The 16,588-nt window shown below is 42.6% G+C and overlaps 1 protein-coding gene across 1 annotated transcript in view; it reads left to right on the top strand.

Moving 5' to 3' along the window:
- The window catches only part of TLN2 (talin 2), a 427,582-nt gene that overhangs the window by 175,657 nt on the left and 235,337 nt on the right, over nt 1-16,588 (top strand). The window contains exon 4 of the mRNA XM_015563004.1: nt 9,759-9,834. The gene's annotated coding sequence lies outside the window, so the exon portion shown is untranslated. The remainder of the gene's footprint in view (nt 1-9,758; nt 9,835-16,588) is intronic.

Genomic DNA, 16,588 nt, shown 5'->3' with positions numbered 1-16,588 from the left:
GCAGGTCAGCCAGGGCTCCAGCGGCTGCCAGCCTCAGCTCCCCGTGATGACACCTGTGACGTACCCATTGGCACCCAGGTTAGGCAGCAGAGTCCTCCACACCCTGCAGCTCACCAGCCCCTGATGAAAACTCAAGGCTCGGTGTCCTTGAATGTCCGAGGCTGCCCCCACTGGACTCAGTCACAGACGGAAAGGAGGACCTCCCTGCTCCCCACTCTTGGGGAGAGGGGGCTGCACCCTCCACAGAGGCGGCTCCCTCTTAGAGACCCATCTGACTTAAGCATCTGTCAAAGCTGATCCCCATCCACTTACAGCCGAACCCAGAAGCCTCCCATGTTTGAGGAGACTAGATCCTCTGGGGCCCTGGTTCTCACTGCAGGTGACTGTACCCCTGGGACAGTTGGCAATGTCTGGAGACATTTGGGGCTGTCGCAGTGGGTGGGGATGCTACTGGCAACTACAGCCGTGATGTTCAACCAGTGTACTGCGAGAATTTATAAAACATCAGGGGCACTGACCACTCTTCCCTTATATTGTCAAATTAAAAAAAAAATGACAACAGCCAACGCAATAGCCATCCTGTGTGACTGAATCAAAATTGTACCTATTTTTTTTCTGTCAGATTGGCAAAAATATGTTTTTTGGTGTGCCACAGAATTTTAGTAATTAGGTTATATGTGCCATGAGATTTTTAAAAAGGTTTAAAATTGCTGCTCTAGAGCAGTGGTTCTCAACCTTCTGGCCTTTTAAATACAGTTCCTCATGTTGTGACCCAACCATAAAATTATTTCTGTTGCTACTTCATAACTGTAATGTTGCTACTGTTATGAATCGTCATGTAAGTATCTGATATGCAGGATGGTCTTAGGCGACCCCTGTGAAAGGGTCGTTCGACCGCCAATGGGGTCGCGACCCACAGGTTGAGAACCGCAGCTCTAGGGGCTGGAGGAGGGAGCCCTGATGCACACTCACAGGGGGTTAACATGTCTCCTCAACAGGATGCCTGCTCCCTCTCTTGGCTGCAGTCCCGGGGCATTCCATTACAGGTGATGCATTTCCCACTGGTCAGGAGAACCAGGTGGTTCACCCCTTGAGGAAGTCATATTCTCTCCGCATGATCTTCGGCTGGATAGTTTCTTTCACTGTAGGAGCAGTTCTCCAGGTACTGGCATGGGGGAGTAGCCTTCACATTCAAGGTGGAGGTGGCAGTGAGAATAGAAGTGGAGGATGTAACTTCTCAGGGTTGTTCTAGCAGGTTGGAGGTCTGCATGGGCAGCCGCTGTTCAACCTGATGACTCTGGTATATGCAAGTGATGGTTCTAGCTGGCCAGGAGGACCTCAGGCCCTCCATCGCTGCTTCCTAGAGCCAAGCCCACCTTGTCTCATGCGAAGCTTCTCCTCAGGCTCTGCCCTGCAAAGACAGGGCCCCATGAGAGGTTCTCTGGCTTCGGTGCCTGGGGGGCTCCTGCATTGCTATATCTCACCCTTCACTTCTTTCTCTTTCTTTCCTTCTCTCTCTCTCTCTTTCATTTTTTTTGTTGTTTGTTTTTAGAGAGAGAGAAAAGGAGAGAGACAGAAACTTCCATGTGAGAGCAGAACACCTGCCTCCTGCACGCCCCCTACTGGGGGATCAAGCTCACAACCCTGACTGTGCCCTGACTGGGAATCAAACCAGTAGTAACCTTTTGGTGCACAGGACGATGCCCAACCAACTGAGCCACACTGGCCCGGGTTCACCCTTCACTTCTTGCTCATGTTTTTTGAATGGAATTTTTAACATTTTGTTTGTTTATAATTTTTAAGATTTTGTTTTTAAAGCAGTTTTAGGTTCAAAACAGAATTGAGCAGAGAGTATGGACAGTTCCCATACGCCCATTCTCCAAACATGCAAAGCCTCCCCACTGTCGACATTCCACACCTAAGTGGTGCATTTGTTACAATTGATGTACTTACATTGACACAGCATCATCACCCAGTCTGTAGTTTACAGCGTGGCTCACTCCTGGTGTTGTACATTACTGTGTATGGGTTTGGACAAATACATCATGACAATTGTGCAGAAAGGCCATTTTAGGCATAGGAGACTAGAGGTCAAAGGCCACTGCAGGGGAAGAGCTCAGAGGGTGCATGGTTCAAGGAGTGCTGACTCGGTGCTGCTGGGGCACAGGATGCTGGGGCAGGGCAGGTGGGAGGTAAGGTAGCAGTCCTGGATATCCTTGGGAGCCAAGGATACAACTCAGCCGACTTCCTAGCCTGTTTACTCCAGTGGTGGAGGGAGTTGGCACACAGCTGGGACTGGGCTGGAAAGCTGCAATAGATGGAAATATAGCCCAAGCAAAACTTGAGGACTGCAAATAGGAACACCCTGGCCACTATCTGCTTTGTAGGAGGTGTGGTGGGGAAAATCTATTTCATTGACTTTTCCGAATGACCAAATTCGAGCAGTATTTCCTTGTTATTCTCACCCCTTCCCTTAAATAAACAACTGTTGCAAATTTTTCTAAAATGTGTTGTCAGATTTTCATAGTGAATTGAGTTTAGCAAAAAACATTTTTATTAGTTTATTTGACGATGTTGCAACATCTCAGGGTTTTTTGGTTTGTTTTTTGTTAACCCTCACCCGAGGATATTTTTTCCATTGCTTTTCAGAGAGAATGGAAAGGAGGAAGGGAGTGGGAGAGAGACAGAGGAGAAAGAGAAATATCGATTGGGTTGCCTCCGGCATGCGCCCCAACCTTGGCTGGGGATTGAACCTGCGACCCTTTGGTGCAAGGGTCAATGCTCTAACCACTGATCAACATTGGCCAGGGCTCTCAGGGTTATTTTAAACATTATGTTCAGAATATTCAAATTAATGGTATAGATTATTTCTTGATATCTGTATTCCGTGCTTAGTTGCCTTTTGCAGCAAACTGGTGATAAAAGCTTATTTGTGTATAGTTGCTCTCTAGAAGATAAATGTGTTTCTTCTTCCTTCTCCCAAAGGAGAACTGCTGTGTAGTTCTGATTAATTGAAATTCCTAGTCTTTTGAATGTTAGTTAATTTGGCTTTTATTGAAAATAATTGGCTGTAATAATGTACTGAATATGGTACTAGGTCTAGAGACAGAAATTTCCTTCTAATCCAGAAGTCATAAGAAGAAATACCTTTGTGTGTGTGTGCGCGCATGTTTGTGTGTGTGTGTGTGTGTGTGTGTGTGTGTGTGTGTGTGAGGGGGTAGTGGTGGTGGAGTTGCAAAGGATGGGAGATTATGATGGGAGTGAAATAGAAGAAATAACACTTTTTGAGAAAAAGAAAGATGAATTGCTTTAGAATGAGCATTTCAAAGTCAACTTAAAAGACTGTAGAATATATATATTTTGGCCAGTTTATACAATGAGTTAATGGTACACCTACATAAACTTATTTATTGATTCCTTTATTCACATCTTCAAATATTTATGGGGCATTCTTGTACCCACACTGTTTAAGGGCTGGGGCTGTCCTGTACTAAGTACAGTTCCTGTTCTCATGAAGCTTACATTCTAGTCACCCACATTACTAATTGCGTTTTATTATAAGTGTGTTTAAAATTTTGAGGGAAGGGAAACTGAGGTATAGAACAAGGAGGAATTAGCAGCACCTCTGTTTTCCCAGGTGTGAAAAACATATAAAGACGAGCGAAGTAAGGCGATGTAGTCCTATCATTTCTCGTGTCCTCCTAGTAAACCAGTTCGCACTGCTTTGTGCTAACATGGCACCACTGACTGAGCTCTTAGGGCAGCGGTTCTCAACCTCTGGGTCGCGACCCCTTTGGGGGTCGAACGACTCTTTCACAGGGGTCGCCTAAGACCATCGGAAAACACATATATAATTACATATTGTTTTTGTGATTAATCACTATGCTTTAATTATGTTCAATTTGTAACAATGAAAATACACCCTGCATATCAGATATTTACATGACGATTCAGAACAGTAGCAAAATGACAGTTATGAAGTAGCAACGAAAAAATTTTATGGTTGGGGGTCACCACAACATGAGGAACTGTATGAGAGGGTCGTGGCATTAGGAAGGTTGAGAACCACTGTCTTAGGGGCTTTGGGCTAAGTTATGTAATTGTGAGTGTAGCGGGACACAGTGAGCCTTCAATACTCTTTTGCACAAAAGAACTAATTATAACATTATTTTTCCCCCCAAAGTGATGTATGCGGCACTTGTCCCAAGACATAGACCCTGAAAGTAAAGAAGTCTGTACACATGAGGCAGGAGCCATTTATTCATCATCAACATTATCATACTGAAGTGTCTAAAACGTTCTGCATTAAAGAAACTCCTTAATTTTGTTTGAACCAGCATTTCCCACATGTATAAGAGAATTTATTTATTTTTTTATTTTTGCCTGTAACACCTCCTACTTGCTCCTTTGCTGGAATGCTGCCTTGAGAGGACTCCGGAGGGGTCTCTGGCGCTCTTCTCCTGCCCCTGCAAAGGCTAAGGTGGTGTATTACTGCTCACCCCTGAAGGCCTTGGGCACTGGTGCTTCAAGCTTGTGCTTTGTTGAGCTTCCTTTGGGCCCAGTTCCTAGCACTCAGCTTCTAGCTGGGAAATCAGGAAACAGAAGCCAGGAAATGAGAATTGGACGTTTCCCCTTGGCATCAGAGAGCTTCAGACCTAGCAGAGCTGGATAGCAATCGTTCAGCTGTACTAGTACTTTCAGTGGGAAATTTCGCAAGGTTTCTGAGAAAATACCATTTACCATTGGCAAATGGTAGAAGTTGGAGAAAATTGGGATAATTTTGTTTTAAAAATTCTTCCTGTTTTCTCTCTTTGGTTCTTTCTATCTTTAGCCACTGAAGCACTAGCTGGTTTATTTCTTTCTGTTAGGTCAGAGACACTTTCCTTATTAGATTTTATGATTTCGAGGGATTAGTAATATGTCAAACGTTAATGATAACTTCAAGCTAAGAATGGTATACTTGGCTTATTGATTTAGCTAAATTTAGTGGATTTTTTCTGCTTCGATTGGCCTTATGTTATAAAAGCACTGTTGTTAATTTTGGGCAGCAAAATCCCTTGAGATGATGCCCACATGGGCCCATCTTCTGATTTTTATGCTTGTGCAGATGGTGTTAGGGCAAAGCTCAAAGGTGGTGTTGCACCCTTCCCTGCCTTTTGAAGAAATCTTAGGGCAAATGTGTTTTTGGTTGCTTGGGACCTGTACCACACAGTGAGATTTCAGCCCATGCTTCATGCAGGCCCTGTATAGCTCCAGACCCCCTTGCTGCCTCGGGTCCCCTTCAGCTTGGCCCCTCATTACTATGGGGATCATGCTAAGTGAAGTGTGGAAATCAAGAGTCCATAACACCCTTACTGCGAGGAAGTGCCTTGTGTGTTCTTAATCACATTATTTAATGTGCTTTTTCTCTCTTCAATATGGTTAAGATGATAGTTGATAGTAGATGTACCATTTACTGGACACTTACTGGGCTCCAGGCACTGTGTTAAGAACTTAACCTATACTCTCTCATTTCCACATCTGAAATAGCTGAGTATTACCATCTCTGTTCTGATGGCGAGTGATCTGGGACTCTGAGAAGTGTGTTTAAACTTCCCAAGCAAGTAGGAGGTGACCTGGGATGCAGAAGTAAAGTCCCGCCCCGATGTCCTGGTGTTAATGATAGGTGTTTTAGCCAATAGCTTTTGGTGTTTTTTTGGTCACATCTATGCTTCTTGAAATACTCCAGAAAAGGTACAATGTGGGAGCTGCCAAAGTATTTATTCTTTGATGATCTGGAGAAGGCTACTCTAATTTAAGGCAAGGTTCTTTTAAATAACAAACTCCTGGCACCTTCTATTTAATTGGGAGGGTCATGTTTAAAATAAGCATTGTAAGTATTAACTGTTCTGCACAGGGACATATTCTGTCCCCGGGCTCTGTAGGCAGCAAACAATGGGCTGCTTCATCCCTGCTCCCACTGAGTTGGAGCTCAAGCGAGACCGTGTTTGACTGTTGAGCACTCTTCATTGTTTTAGGTACATTATCCCCTTTTATCCTCACACCAGCCCTTTTGCTGGGCATTCCTACAGAGGAGGAGACAGGTACAGAGAGGCTAATGCACCCCGAGCCCAAATGACTGGTACATGACAGAACCAGGATCAATCATTTTACTTTTAACCACTGTGTTATTGCCTCCCCTAAATGCAGTGTTTGGACTCATAAATCCTAATACATCTCAGCCTCAAATATGGACTTGGCTGGCTCCCCATCCATCCATGGAGAAAGATCTCCTTGCATTGAGGAGGGGTCAGAACAGAGGGTTGGCCCTAGTAGCCCGGTGGTTTGTCTGAGTTATGCTCTGGAGACAGAGATACTTTAAGCCTCATGATTGCTCTTCTCTGAAATTGGTAGTGGTTCTTGTCCATTGTCCATCACCATCAAGGGAGATTTTGAGGGGCAGGGAGAGCCCCCAGGAGGTGACAGGGGATTAACTAGATTTGTACTTTACATCAACACACCTAGAGAGGGATTTGTACATCCACAAGGATTATGGTTCTTTAACAAGGTTTGTAATTATGGTGTTATGAGGATTTATGTATGACATGGAACTTCAGAACCTATAAGAATAGGACAAAGTGAAAAATATATTTGTTTGCTGGAGATAAATTGAATATAAAGGGCCCCATTATGGGAATACATTTCTGTATTTTATAGTCCAAATAGAAATAAAAAAGCTCTTCACATATAAATATAACCCAATAAAAAGAAATCTGTGGAGTGGTTAAGAATATTATAATGGAGAATATTTTAACCATAGAAATGGTTCATCTGGACAAGTATGTCCCTTTTGTTCTTATTATTCAAATACTCTTTTCACCAATTCTTTTATTAGTCAAGAAGGAGTTTGGCTGTCTCTTGAAATAGTTTTTTGCCTTTGTTATACTAGCTTTGTGCTTCTTGCTTCGATTACTTCATCTGTAGTTGTAAACAGTACATGACATTGTAAATCTTCATTAATGTGATGATAGGATCTATTCATCTGTTTTCAAATGGGATGGAATGCTTGAGAAGGTGGAAAGTAAAAAGCAGCACTGTATTACTGGTTCTCCTTTGGTCACAAGTAACAAATTAACTTGAGCTAGCTTAAGTAAAAAGACAATTATAATAAGGATACAAGTATGTCTTAGGAACTCAAAGGCAATGATGAAGTGGCCCTGGGGAGTGAATAGGACCCACAGATCAGGAAGGGAACTCTGTAATCAGCGTTCTCCCCAAGCACATGTGTGACACAAACCTCACTAAAGTAAGAGAAAAGCTGACAGAGAAGGAAAGTAGAAATCTATGCAGTTTATCACTTTACATTTGAGCATGAGATTTAAAAATAGCTCAATCATATTCTTTGGAAAAAAATTCAGGTTCATTACAGGAAATTCTATAGTATAAACGAACTAAAAATTCTCTAAAATTCTGATAATCAGGGCTAATTATAACTATTTTGATAAACATTCTTCTAGACATCCAGGAAAACACACACACACACACACACACACACACTCGCTCTCATGCACACACACATACACCTGCACACACACACAAATGGAATCAACTGTTTACAGTCATTTGCCTGTTTAATTCACTCAGATGTATATCATAGATGCCTTTTCATAACAATATATATAGACCTCCTGTGAATGCTGCATCCATTTGCGACTAGGGTTCAAGGTCTGGAGAAGGGGCTGCGCACAAATGGATACACTAGACAAGACATATATATAAATTTAGAAGGCATGGGGGAGCCAGGTGGAGACCTTACTCTCTATCAGAGAGGCTCTCTGAATTCTCGGACCCATTAGCTTTTATTTACTAGAATACACATTTGCCCTTTAGCAAAGCAAATAGGCATATCAAAGGTAAAGTTTGGTAAACAGTAAAATGATCAGGTTAGGGCTGTGGTCTGCAAACTGTGGCTTGTGAGCCACATGTGGCTCTTTGTGGCTCTTTGGCCCCTTGAGTGTGGCTCTTCCTAAGCCATAGGAGTACCCCAATTAAGTTAATAACAATGTATCTACTTATATAGTTTAAGTTTAAAAAATTTGGCTCTCAAAAGAAATTTCAGTCATTGTACTGTTGATATTTGGCTCTGTTGACTAATGAGTTTGCCGACCACTGGGTTAGGGGATTGCCTTCAGCCATTCAGCCAAAAGCAGGGCATATTATGCTGATTTTCAGCCCTTGCTGAATATCAAAGTCCATGAGCCTTCCAGCAGACTTCTTGCATAATTATGCTAACTAGTTTTTCAGTGTCTATGTAGTTTATTTAACATGTCTATTTGTGGACCTTTAGTACATTTATTTACTTATTTTCTCATAATTATAAACAATTCTATGTATATCAATATTTCTACTTTGAGTAACTAATTTAGAAATAGAATTGCTGGGTCAAAGAGTATGCTGTTTTACATGCTGACATAATTGCTTAAGTGGCTACATTATGAGATATGTCTATAACATTGGCTATTGTCAATCTTTGGTAAGTGTCAGTTTGACAGGTGCTAAATAAGTCTCAGTGTTCTAGAGTTGAATTTTTTCATTATTAATATAGTTGAGTAAACTTTCTTATAGAAAGTTTTTTTAATTTGCTTTGTCCGTTTTGAGGGGAGTATTAATTTACTGGTTTTTAAAACATTTTTGCATAAGAATAGCAACATTATAGAAATTTCTTATATGACTATTTTACCTAGTGTGTCTTATTTTACCTTTTGACCAAGATATGTGTTCTCAATTTTACTTTTGATTTGTTTTTTACCATTCATATATTTGAGGTATTAAAAAATGTACTCAGCCAAATATCTCAATCCTTTAATAGTTTCAGATTTTAATGTCATGATGTCATGTTTAAAAAGAAAGGCCCTTTCTAGCCCTATATTATAAAACCATTCATCTTTGTATTCTTCTAGTACTCATCTAATTCTATTTTTAGCTTATTTTTATCATAAGTATGAAGAGAGATCTATATTATTCCTTCCTCCTAAAGAGCAGACCAACACCATTTATTAACTAGTCTCACATGCCTACCTACACAGATCTGATTATAAAGGGATAGTTCTATGTCTGGATGTTGACTCTGTTTCATTGATTCATCTGTGCTCTCACTCAGACTGTGCTTATTAGCTGTGGCTGGCTCATTTTGTTGATGCCTACAATTGATTATGGTGATTCTCTGCTTCAAATCGGGTTTCTGTGGAATAAGGTGTTAAATAGTCAGTTTTCAGTTCCTCGGTGAACTGGGGACGAAGTGGGAACAGTTGAACCAAGAAGGGACCCCTTCACAGACGTCTTAAAGGAACTAAGTAGGGAAAAAGCGAACAAGACCAGAAGAGCTCATGTAGGTTAATTTGCAATGCCTGGGATTTTTGTTTTAAACCTTGGTGGGGGCAGGGAGGGCGATGTACATATCTGGTCTTTGTTTAAATTCAAAGCCATTAAGCATTTCTACTACAGGGAAGAAAATAATGTGTTTTGCCTCTTTGCCAACAGTAACATAATTTTGGTCTTCGAAATAAGTGTCTTGGGACCGTAATTCCCTGTTGGTAAAGAATACCCCCAGCCCATGTGTTGCAGCGGAAATTCATTGTTTCCTGAGTTATTTCCCTTCATGATTAGTGAGTGGGGGGGAGAGGAGGGGGAATGACCAAATGTATAGATTGAGATTTTTTTTCCCAAACACTGATGTCTGTAACATTACTTGATTCTGATGGCTTTTATTATTATTTTAGTTATTGCTGCTGAAGGCTTCTCTGATGCTTCAGGATATATTCAGGGAAATCGACTCTCCTTAAACTGAGAATTCAGGTGAGTCCTTTAAAAAAGATACAGCCTTTCATTCTTATCCATTGGCCACCCCTGGCATTGGTAAAAGTTTGATAAAGTGTTAAAATATCATCACTTATACTCTCTTGTTTGATTTTTACCAGGGTTCTGTAAGGCTGGAGTGTACTTGCCCGGTCTTATTACTTCCATTTCAATTTAATACTCCACCTGGTAGTTGGTTGGTGGGGTAATGGTGGGCGGTTATAAGAGGGGGTGAGTAGTTGTTTTTTTACTTCATTGTATGAATTCTCATTTATTCACATATGTTTGCTTCATAAACCCCCCTTTTTGAAAGTGCTGGGTAACGAAGTAATGTAGAGACTTCCAGTAGTATTTGCACTGAAACTGCATGGTAGTTCCTGGAGCTCTCCAGGGATGGCATGCGATTGCGCTAGCACAGCGGTTCTCAACCTGTGGGTTGCGACCCCTTTGGGGGTCGAATGACCCTTTCACAGGGGTCGCCTAAGACCATCGGAAAACACATATATAATTACATACTGTTTTTGTGATTAATCACTATGCTTTAATAATGTTCAATTTGTAACAATGAAATTGGGGGTCACCACAACATGAGGAACTGTGTTAAAGGGCCGCAGCATTAGGAAGGTTGAGAACCACTGCTCTAGCATGAGGTAAAGTGAACTTTGGTTATAGAGTATTGGCTTTTCCCCCTGCTTGTCCTGGTTGTGGCTGCATGATCTCAAGCAGTGTGTAGGAGATAACAAGGGCAGGGAAGGAAGCCATCTCCTGTGGGGCTGGGGCAGGCTTCGACTGAAGTCTGCCAGGTGAAAAAGGATTGGCTTCTACTCTCAAAGCCTGTGTCCTGGCACACCAGATGTGCCAGTTCTGTATTTGACCAGCTGCACAGCTGAGGACAGATTACTTAATGCTGCTGGTCTCCATAAAATGTATAGGCTGGCCCAGCCTACTTGTTTCCATGCTTATAGATTTTGTAGAAGAGGGAAAAAAATTCAGGACCAATGTTTACTATATTTGGGGTGGCTATTTATAAACATAGTTGATGATTATTAAAGCTGAATGAGTACATGAGGGTTTACTACCTATTGCATACTGTTCTATTTGGTGTTTAAAATTTTTCATAATTAAAGGTTTATTTTAAAAAATAAGTACCATCTACCAACATCATTTCATAAGAGAAGAAATATTTTAACACGTCTGCGGGAAACGTATTTATACGTTTTACATTGACTGGTAGCGTTGACTGGTAGTAGAGCGTGGGACATGTATTAATACGTTTTTTATAGACTAGTGGTAGAATGCGGGTAACGTATAAATACGTAAACTAAAGTTATCGTAATTTTACTGAACGTTGCCATTTGCGTAAAAAATTAGCAAAAATGGCCTGTGCCACCTGTTAGCCCACGATAAAAACTACCCGCAAACAATGTGTTAATACTAAAAAAGTAGGCTGTCATAAATTGTCTTTAGGCTGTATGTATTTAGCATGATGAAAACACCCTTCTTTTCCTGCTTCTTTGTCCTGTCTCTGCTGACCAGTTAGCTGTGAACTAGCCAGAACTGGCCTAAGGGCTGGCATTTGGGAAATATTGGGGTATATGACTGCTAAGGAGTCGTCTGCCTCTAAAACGGTGTCATTCTTCTGTAACTGGAAAGGGATGTACTCTAGTTATATATATGAGCTATTTCCAGAAAATGCTGTGACAGCTAGCATGCTGGAACTAAGAGAGGTCAGAGGTCAAGCAGAAGATGAGGGATTGTTCTGTTGGGAAACGCAAATAAAAGTGGCTCATTCATGTGAACATTAAATTTAGCTGTGAGCCACCTTGCAGTCAATGCAAAAATGAAAACTGACAGCAAAGAATAGAGAATCTTCCCTTTACACCAGTGTAGGCCACCTCTGGTGAGGTGGTATTTCACACATTAGTGTCTGCCTGTGGTGCGGGGGTATGGAGAGCTAGGGGTGAGGTGGGCTGAATGTCCATCTCTAGGGAGACCCATCCAAAACTAAGTGCAAGGAGCACAAAGCTGGGATGGAGGGGTGGAGGTCACAGGCAAGGGTTCAGAGGCATGGGGAAGGGCAGAGGAAAGGAGCTGTCCTGCCTTGGGATCCTCTGTGGATGTCCTTTGAGATGGTAGGTGGTCTGGTCTGGCTGAAGGGCTTGGGCACAATGTATAGGAAACAGAAACATAAGCCTTTCCCAAGTTTTCAGATCTGAGAGGAGCATGTCAGGTCTGTACAGAACTGAAAACTAGCCTTCCTTGTACTTCTCCCTGGGGATGTGTGTGAGCTGTAGGGTGGGTGGAGGGCAGAGGCGATAATGGGGCTAAATTATTAGGACAGTAAAATGATGTGAGGGAAGAGCAACCATACCTCCTATTCCAAAATGCCTGCCTAATCCTGGCTGCTTCTGAAAGTTCTGTGACGTTCTACCAGGGTCTACATCGATTGGAATATAGTGGTCCAGTCCTTTAGAATTCCTCCCCGAACCATTTCTGGCTTTTGTTTGTTTTACATGCCTGTTTTCTGGGGAACTCACAGGAAATTTGGCAGACTTACCTGGTTGCTTTCCCTCTATCAGCCAACTCTGGGTTCACTCTCTGGTTTATATGCTTCAGTTGGGTTGCTTCCCCCCCCCCCTCCCCCCCCGCGGGTTATTTATCTCACTACCCATTTTTTTGGAAGAAATGATGTCAACAACAGAAACGTTTGTCTTAAAATTATAGGAATATGAGAGATTACCTGAAATCTTGACTTTTCTAGAAGTGTCTAAAGACGTGAATAAATGCTAGCAGGAGCTTTTATTTTGACATAAACCAGAGGAAGGGAATTGCTTTAAGGGATTTGAGCCAGTCCAAGTCTGAATAAAATTTAATGAATGAACAATGTCATCAATCAATCATGTTCTGAGCCTTTCAGAAGGCCAGGCCATGCTTGGTAAGATCTTGTAGGGATGAGCAATTACGAATTTGAGACAACCATGCTTCGGGGGAATAAACATGATGCTTTAAAGGGTTGCGTGTCGGCATATGAGAGAGTGTGTGCATGAATAAGTAGAGGGAGGTGGGGGTATATGATAAATGACTTGTTTTGCATTTTGCTTAATGACTTGTGGCACAGTCCAGATTTGAAAATAAATGCAATATTCTGAACTTATCTCCATTTTCCTTGCAGGCTTGTAAGAAAAATATTTAAAACCCGATTTTAAATGAAAAACATTGTTTTAGGCTCTCTGGGAATTTTTAGTTCCCACTGTTGTTTAGGAAGCTATTGGCTCCATAAAAACTTAAAGCACAATCTACATAGCTGTTTGTCATTCTGTATCGGTCACTTAAAGGCAATGACGTCAGTAAAGATAAGTTGTTCCTTGCTTACTTTTCTCCATAAAAGAATATAATCCGCAATGCACTGGTGCCTTCCTGCCATGTTCCATTAGCTGAATTCTTTGGCTTGCTCTGCTTGTTAACTGTAAGCACTGCCACTTGCTCCCCCACTGCTGGCTCTCTGAGTGGCTGGGAGTCCTAATTAGCATCGTGCTAATTAGCATCGTCTCCTTGATCAGGGTTCCCAGACATGTGCCAGGCCCTCACTCTGCTGTCTGTGCTTAGTAAATGTTTCAGAACAACAACAATAACACGTTCCAGATTGTTTCTCATAATTAAACTTATCCATGGGCATAATAGAATGTGCTGTTTCCTTGAGCTTTTAGGGTATTTATGCTTATCAGTTCATCTTTTTCCAATGTTAAAAAGCCCCCCTCCTGAAGAACTCAAGATTTGAGCCTTTTCTGTCTAATAATTGATTGGATTTCATAGACTCAAATGTTCTAGAATGCTCCTGCCTGCATTTAACTCTTCTACTATGGAATGTGAAACTTTAGGAACCACTTTTTTTTTTCTGTGAAGTCCCATATTCTGAGAACCTAGAATGATCATCAGAGCCATTTTTTTCTGTTTACAACAAGTCAGAATTGGACAGCTTTTCAGACCCATAAAATGGCTAGTGCACTTGTAGAGTTTAAACATGACTTGACTAAGATTAAAATAAAGTAAACACACTGGAAGTCCAGCTGTAGTGGTCTCCCCACAGCACTGTAAGGCCTGATAAAACTTGAGTAAAATCCTACTGATCTAAACAATCGTGTTATCAAGGATCTTTTATTTAAAAGAATATCAGTCAAAGTCAAGTATGCAAGTGGCTAGAAATAGAAAACATTACAGAATAGAAAAGCAACATGCCTTATTCTAACTCCTTCACTTCAACTACCCCCCCACCCCCAGCTTATAGATCATCCTTTGCTGCTTTAGTGGGGATTTCCACATGTATAAATGTAACGCTTAGGGCAACATTTCTCACTTTATCGGATGTAAAGGCACTTTCGCAGTATCTTGTTGTGATCACTGATTAGCATCCCTGTCTCCCTCCCTCTCTGCACTGATTCACTGTCCGTCTTTCCTTGTGCCCTCAGATGACACATGCAGCCTCTTCTTGTTGTCTCCTAGAGACACTCCCCCCCTCCCATTAATAGACAGAAAAGGCTCAAACCTTGGGCAGCTGTATGTTTAATTTTATATGTTCTTTAATCTGGTAACGTCTTCTAGGATTTACCTGTAACTTGATTCTGAATGTTAAAACCAAGAAGCAGCATGTACTCTGTTATAGGTAGGCAACTGCTGTTCCCATGGCAGCCAAATGGTGTGGTGGGATTACATTCCTTCCTCTCTGAGCCTCTTGCCCTCACACCTGGGCCCCTCTGCGGACTGTGTTTGAATGGATTCTCCCTTTCACGGGTCAACAGCTGCCTTGAACGAAGCCTCAACATTTCCTAGACTCTGTCTTCCCATCTTACCTAGAACCCACTTTATTTTCCCACAGCCCCTCCTCCTCCACCTTCAGCCAGGACATTTTGATTTCCGTGTCCTGCCTGCCTCTAAGTAAGTGCTGATGGCCAGGAGAAGCTGTGACTACTGTTAGAAGAGCGACCTCAGGCCCTGGTGTCTCTGAAGGGGCAGCAGCCTGGTCTTTGAAATTCGCCATCATTCACTGAGGCCCTGATGTGTTAGCACCTAGTTCTGAGGCCTGGGGTCTGCTGCAGGCCTCCTACCAACCTCCTACCAGAGTGGAACAGATGTTGTCATTCACACGCTGGACACCAAGATGTTGAGATCCGGATGGGAAGCCTCCGAGGCCTCCACTGGGACGTGCCTCTTAGACCTTGGGGCTGCCTGGGGCCGGTGCCAGCTGTGGTTTCACAGGTTAGAAAAGACTTCTGTCTCCAGAATCTCTTACTTTCCTCGGTAGACCTTCATCTTTCCCCAGAAAAGTACTGCTGCTCTAGGAAATTCGGCTCCGCTTCATTCCCCATCACCTCCTTCTGTGGCTGCTGTGTGGCCAGCAGCCCATGGTACCGAATTCTGCGAGTGGCAGTGGGAATATCCTCACCTGTGTCGTGTTCCCTTTGTGAGTCTGAAGTGAGGAATGGGGCTCCCTACTCAGCCCTGCTGGTAGGTTGGAAAGGTGCTTTGTCAGTGGTGGTTGCTGATCCAGATGTTTTCTTAGAGCCTCAAGTATGTGTGTGAGTCAGGTACATTGGATTATCTTAATATGCGGTGTGCTTTGGTAGTTATTTTAGGGGGAAGGTTGGAAAAACAATCAAGTTTTACTTTTCACACTTCCTTTTCTCTCACAAATGCAGTGGTCTGCATACGTCTTCTGGTGTAACTGTATTTAGTAAGTGACTATTATGGCAGTGACCAGATGGACGGCAGGTGTCCTGGGGAGGTGGGTCCCTCATGCAGCGTTGGCGTTTTCCCCTCTCCGGGCTGCTCCGTCCTCACTATGCAGACCCCATGGAAGCTTTGGCCGTGGAAGCAGCAGTCTCTCCGTGAACTTTTTATCTCCCAGTGGGTGGCAGCGGTTGGGGTCCCTGTTTGTTACATCCGTTAGGACAGGGCGGCAGCGTTAACATGTGCTGCCTCGGTGCAAGTAGTGCTTAGTCTCCAAACATCTGACCTCTTTATGTTTAGTTCCTCAAATAAGTATTGAACGAAAGGGCGATCTTCAGAGATGGCCTCACTTCCTTATGGAGGAGGTGTCTGGCCTTAGTGAGGTCACGGCTTAATGACTAGAGAGGGGTCAGTATTTACAGTGGTGACTCGGGTGCTGATCCACATTTAAAGTTGATCCTGATAAGCCGTCCAAAGTAACCTACCGTCATCTTGCCGTGATTAATTCTGACGTGGCGATTTTTTATTTTCATATCTGTTGATTGCTTGTAAGGTTAGGAAAGAATGCTGGGCAGCGAAGTAATCCGTGTGAGACATTTTTGGTTCCACTATACAAAGATCACTGATCCTCATAGTTATAGAAGCCCAGTGACACTTGGGCACAAGTGATTTCGAGGGACTAATGTATTAGGACAATTTAAATCTTGGTCAACATTTTATTCTACACCTGAAAAGTAGCTTCATATGAAAGGTTCGATAAAAGGAAGACTTTTATAGAACCCAGTCCCTCAGCGAGAGAAGGAAATAAATGAAGTTTAAAAAAGTCTTTTTTGTCTCTGGACCCTAAGGGTTCCCCCCAGACATTATATATTCTTTCATTTCTTTGCCTCTAAGCAGTGAATCAGGACGCGGTCTCCCCTGCAGGAGATGGTTCGGCTCCAGGATGCTCGGTTAATTCTGCTCATCCCTTTGGGAAGTTTGGTGCAGGCGCGGGGGACAGCAGTGGAAGTGAGGCTCTTGTCCGTCCCCC

Source organism: Myotis davidii, unplaced genomic scaffold (genome assembly GCF_000327345.1).
Source record: "Myotis davidii unplaced genomic scaffold, ASM32734v1 scaffold57, whole genome shotgun sequence".
Lineage (NCBI taxonomy): Eukaryota > Metazoa > Chordata > Mammalia > Chiroptera > Vespertilionidae > Myotis > Myotis davidii.
Note: the sequence above shows the minus strand (reverse complement) of the source record. Positions and strands in the feature narration are given on the sequence as shown.